Source organism: Bison bison, unplaced genomic scaffold, assembly GCF_000754665.1.
Source record: "Bison bison bison isolate TAMUID 2011002044 unplaced genomic scaffold, Bison_UMD1.0 scf7180017864349, whole genome shotgun sequence".
NCBI lineage: Eukaryota > Metazoa > Chordata > Mammalia > Artiodactyla > Bovidae > Bison > Bison bison.
In genome coordinates this window covers 7,947,733-7,953,321 of record NW_011494921.1, presented here as the reverse complement: position 1 = coordinate 7,953,321, position 5,589 = coordinate 7,947,733, and the positions used below count along the sequence as shown (strand labels likewise).

Genomic DNA, 5,589 nt, shown 5'->3' with positions numbered 1-5,589 from the left:
GTCTATTTTTGTTTTTTTTTTTTTTTGCAATTTTTTCTTAATTGGAGTACAGTTGCTTTACAATGTTATTGCTATCTGTTTCAAACATGCTAGTGTATAGATGTCAATCCCATTCTCCCAGTTCATCTCAGCCTCGCCTTCCCCTCATCCCACTGTCCACGCATCAGTTCTCTATGTCTGCATCTCTGTTCCCGCCCTATAAATAGGCTCATGTGTACCATTTTTCTAGATTCCACATGTACGCATTAATATACAATTATACAGTTTGTTTTTCTCTTTCTCACTTATTATGCTTCACTCTGTATGACAGACTCTAGGTCCATCAGTGTCTCTACAGCTGACCATCCCCTTTCCGAGCATCTGCTAGATGCATGTTTCCCTTCTTCATAGAGAACAAGAGCACGTGGACGACTGGGGTGGTGACGACAAGGTCTGTGAAGGTTGCCCCGCCCCCCCCCCCACCCCGCCAACCGAGGCAGCGGGGACCCTGTGCTCCCTGCCCCCTCCACCCTCCCCCTGCAGCCCTGTACCAGGAAGAGGTCAGACTGATTTCAGCATCCTACCCAAACCAAGGGGATAACAGAAAGATACAAGGGCGAGAAGCAACTTCTGGTTCTGGATGAAACCAATCTCCTTATATCAAATCCCATGAACATGAGTGATGAGTGAGTGAATTCCCCAAAATAATTAGGAGAAGCTTATAGCTCAATGCTGAGCAAGCCTTCTTCCTGTTGGTGAACAGACACGACAGAGGGAACATGTATGTTCACTTCGCTTTCCAGAAAGTGAAAAAGATGAAGATGGATTCCTATAATTGGCATTTCACTCTCAGGAGACATTTGAAATGAAATGATCAGTTTTAAGACTAGAAAATGAAACTGTTCTGGAAATTTTTAAATCAATACCAAGTTAAAAAAAGACTTACCAACAGAGACGTATCAACTCATCCAACCACAGATCAGTAAAACAGCAGTGGTCTGAGCCAGGAGTTCTGGCAAGTTGTTTTGATAGGAGCAGACAAACTGAGCTCCAAATGAACATACCTAGCTTTGGAAAACTGTACTATTCATCTTAGACTACTTTAGTTTCAAACATAAAATTCTTTGCACTCCATGTTATCAATAAAATAGACCTTCAAGGTATCTGAATGCTTTTTTTTCCCAAAGGAACTTGCAATTTCAGCAGTAACTTACAGGCATTCAGAGACAGTGTCTTCTCTTTTACTGCACAGAATTGGCCAACATTTTATAGAAGAGTTTCCACTCAACTGGAGAAATCTCCCTAAGAGGATCTTTAAGCATAAGTTGTCAAATGTAAACCACTAAAAATGCATTTGCCAAATGAATTGACACAAAACAGGGTGAATGGGGGTATAGAAGAAAACATCTCTAAATGAATGCCTAAGAAAGGTATATACCAAAATGCTTTTCTAGTGTTAGAGAGTTCTTTGTTCACAGAAAACATCACTATTTAATAGGAACCTGGAATAATTTATCATTTGGTCTAGCTCCTCTAAATGCCCCAGAGGAAAAAAAGAGTGGCATTTCTTCTGTTTTAGATTTTAAGAGTTCAAACTAGTACCTGATTCGGTAAGTCAACACCCGTTGCAGCAGTTTCACCCTTTACACAGTGATAGAAACGACAGAATAATAAAATGAAAAGCATGCAAATTCAGATGCACTCCCTTCTACTTTTTGGCTTACGGCTACAGACGACTCTTGCTTTATCTTAAGTGTGCCACTAAAATATGTTATTAAGAAGGGCTCATATTTTTAAGAGTAGTTCAGTTATCACTGTTGGATCAAACATGCATCAAAATTCCCCCATTTAAATGCATATTATTTGCGAAGAAAACACACAAAGGAGATGTATGTGTGTGTTTAGTCACTCAGTCACTCAGTCGTGTCCAACTCTTTGAGACCCCATGGGCTGTAGCCCGCCAGGCTCCTATGCCCATGGAACTTTCCAGGCAAGAATACTGGAGTGGGTTGCCATTCCCTCCTCCAGGGGATCTTCCCAACCCAAGGATCGGACCCAGGTTTCCCACATTGCAGGTGGATTCTTTACCATCTGAGCCATCAGGGAAGCCCGGCCTCTTTCCAAATGTTAATATTATGAGTTAGTGTCTTCCAAGTCCAACCTAGAATATGAAATGACTGATGCTTTCTGCTACTGGCTTGGGATTTACTATTTACTATTTACTATTTTCATGGAGTATCGCAGAAAGATCACAGTTATGACATTTGGCAAGTATCAGTATTCCATATCAGAAATATATTTTTTTCATAAATATAAATAAGTGTTTGGCTCCTATCAGTTATTTTCAAATTATGGAAGTTGGACCAAAATATCTGTCTTACCACTTCAATTGCAGCAACATCCATCAAGGTAAGCAAAAGGTGGCATAGCCATCCAATGGAAGGAACATTAGTAGCAATAAAAAGGAACCACCATGCTACAACCTGAATGCACCTCAAAAACATTATTCCAGGTGAAAGAAGTCGGATGCTGAATACCATATATTCTATTATCTCATCATGCGAAATGCCCAGAAAAGTCAAATCTAAAGAGACAGAAAACAGATCAGTGCCTGCCTGGGTCCGAGGGTGAGAATGGGAGTGTTACAAATGGGCACTCGAGACTTTGGGAGGGGGGCGGGGATGAAAATGTTCTAAAATTGGATTGTGATCATGGTTGCGTAACTCAATAAGTTTACTAAAAATCACTAAATTGTACAGTGTGATGTATTTGATAGTTTACAAATTATATCTCCAATAGAGCTGATTTTAAAATAAATAGCCAAAAAAAAATAAATAAAAAAGGCAAGAATGTCTTACATAAAGTCATTTTTTTCTCTGAGGTTAAAAAATAATTGTAGTCATGTTTTTTTAAATTTATAGGAAAAAAAATAACTTGATGGATACAATTTTCTCAATTAAAATTTTTCAACCCCTAAATTATTGGCATCTACTTACTACTACTACAAATTTAGATTTTATTGAATTTGCATGAAATTGATGTTCTTTAGCTATTTCAGGCCCAAGATCTTAATATTTCATAATATTAAATGCAGAATACAGGATTCCTAAATTCTTTCCCATGGATGGAGAAGCCTAGTAGGCTACAGTCCACGGGGTCGCAAAGAGTCAGACACGACTGAGCAACTTCACTATACTATAAATTTTTTCCCAGCCTAAGAAAAAGGAAACTGACCTGAATAACGTATAAATTCCTTTACAATTTTTTAATTTGACCATTTAAATCCGTGGAAAAGAGTCTGTGATTCGAAACTAATCTAGTTTAGGTCAGTGTCAAAAAATGACAGATGTTGACTGATATGGTTCCTGATTATGGCCTCAGGGTGTTCTGGAGGATTCCAAAGCTGTATAAATTCCAGAGGACAAGAATGTGTCTCATTTACACCAACTTTTATCCCCCTGTGTCTCCAAGACAGACCATGGTGCCCTATACAATAAATGTTGGTTCAGTGGTTCAGTTAATACATGAACAGGCCTGAAAATCCCCAGGTGCACCAAATATTTTCTAAAACTGAGCACACACACGCGCACATATTTTCGTTTTCCAAACTCAGTGGGTGACTGTTTCCATGTTTAGATGCTTAGTAAAATGTAAATTCACTTAAACGTGCTACTAAATTGATAGTAACATGTTGCCATTTTGAAGTGCTTTTCCATCAATAAATGGCCATCTAATTTTAATGTAAAAATCTCAAAGATTCAAGCCCACTACTGTAAAAGACTGACATTCCTCCAAGGAACTTTCCAGGCAAGAATACTGGAGTGGGTAGCCATTCCCTTCTCCAGGAGAAGAGAGAGATCTTCCCAACCCAGGGATCAAACTGGTCTGCATTACAAGCAGATTCTTTACCATCAAAGCCACCTGGGAAGCCCTCAGAAGTCTCAGTTGTTTCCTTTTTCGGTCATCATTCCAAACAAATAAATATATGCCTCATTTTTCAGTTTTGACCAAATCTAGCTTAGATTTTTCCAACTTCGTCCAGAATCTGGATTACAACTCAAGCCCACTTTCCAGCACATTATAAATCACTACGCTAACAAATATATTAACACGCTTGTTAATATCGTCTTTTTTTTTCTTTTTTAATATCTTCTGAAATCATAAACGTGAAAAATACCACTGAAATAGTGTCCGCATTTATTTCAAAAGCCTCTCTTTAGTTAGTACAGGTTTGGTTACTAAATTTATTTAGCAAATAAAAAGGTGAAGACCTTGTGAAGCTTGCAAGGTCGCAGAAAGTGTAAGCCATTTTCATTCTTTCAATAGTGAGTTGGGAAGTCCCTGCCTTAGGCACAAATTCCTCTGTGTCAGGGACCTTCACACTCAAAGGGTCAGCGTAGGGTGGGAGGGAGGGGGACGGCCCAGCAGCAGGAAACAATCGCACCTGTTGTGTCTGCAGGGGTACCTGAGACTGCAGCTCAGATCACATTTCTGAAAAGCCAGATATCTGCAGAATATTTAATACCATCAGGTACATAAAAGGACAGAGTATCTTTCCCCAGGTGCAAGTGAGAAATAATTGCCTTTGAACACTTTATCTAGCCTATGTATAGCAACAAGAAAAAAGAGATTTTTCTCTCTAAAAATAAAGCTATAGTGAAAATGGCAGACCGAGTTTCAGGTACCTTTGGAACTAACTGCTTCTTTTATATATGTAAATGTATTTGCTCTCCAAGAAGGTTAAAAGTTGACAGCCATGCCATTCATGCAATCTAAATCTCCCCTCTCACGGTCCCCTGCTATTCCTTCCATAAGATAACACTGCTCCTTGGCACACCTGCCGGGGGGATAAGTAACTTTCAGCTCTAGAATCCCATGACAGCCGAAAACCGCCATCCAACAGGTTCCTCTTCCTTCACTACACCTGAAGCTAACAGAAGCCAGCGCGGATGAACGTCTGCGCTCTTGAAAATTCAGGGCACAGGGAACTGTCAAAGCCGTCCCGCGGGGGTCCATAGATGACAGGCAAGTTTTCCAGAAGGCTTTCTCCACCGCCTCTGAAGAGGGGGGCCCCCAGCCAAGGGACTGCCTAACAGCGACCTAAATAAACAATCGGGCGTGCGTAGGGCGAAGGAGGGGTATCCTTTCTCGGGGAAGGCAACTCTGTTCCTCGTCGTTCAGTCACCAAGCCGTGTCCGACTCTCTGCGACCCCACGGACTGCAGCACGCCAGGCTTCCCTGTCCTTCACCATCTCCTCTGGGAGTGTGCCCAAGTTTATGCCCACCGAGTGGGTGATGCCACCCTGGAGGCGCACAAACTTCTAGCCCAGGGAATCCGAGTCCAGAAGAAAGGTTCACAGGGAGAATGCTGTCCTCACCCAGGACCTGTGTGCAGGGAAATGCCCTTGGTGCTCCAGGCGGCACGAGGGGAGGGTAGAGGGGACCCGCTCCAAGGGCGCCTGGACCCCCACTCGCCCGGGAGAGAGTGGGGTGACCCGGGCGAAGATTGCTGGGGCTCGCCTACCTTGGAGGGCGCTCGGCGAGCGCGGGGTCCGGGCGCCGCTCCTCCCTGGGCCTCGGCACCTCGGGTGAGTAGGGCGGGCCGGCTCC

General features: G+C 42.2%; 1 protein-coding gene across 4 annotated transcripts in view; it reads right to left on the bottom strand.

The window, feature by feature from the left end:
* The window catches only part of CCDC68 (coiled-coil domain containing 68), a 60,360-nt gene extending 54,781 nt beyond the window's left edge, over positions 1 to 5,579 (bottom strand). For 2 of the 4 annotated variants that reach the window (XR_826578.1, XM_010854789.1), the window contains exon 1: positions 5,504 to 5,579. The gene's annotated coding sequence lies outside the window, so the exon portion shown is untranslated. The remainder of the gene's footprint in view (positions 1 to 5,503) is intronic. The other 2 variants (XM_010854791.1, XM_010854790.1) reach the window with 2 other exon arrangements.
* Positions 5,580 to 5,589: the final 10 nt, after the last annotated feature.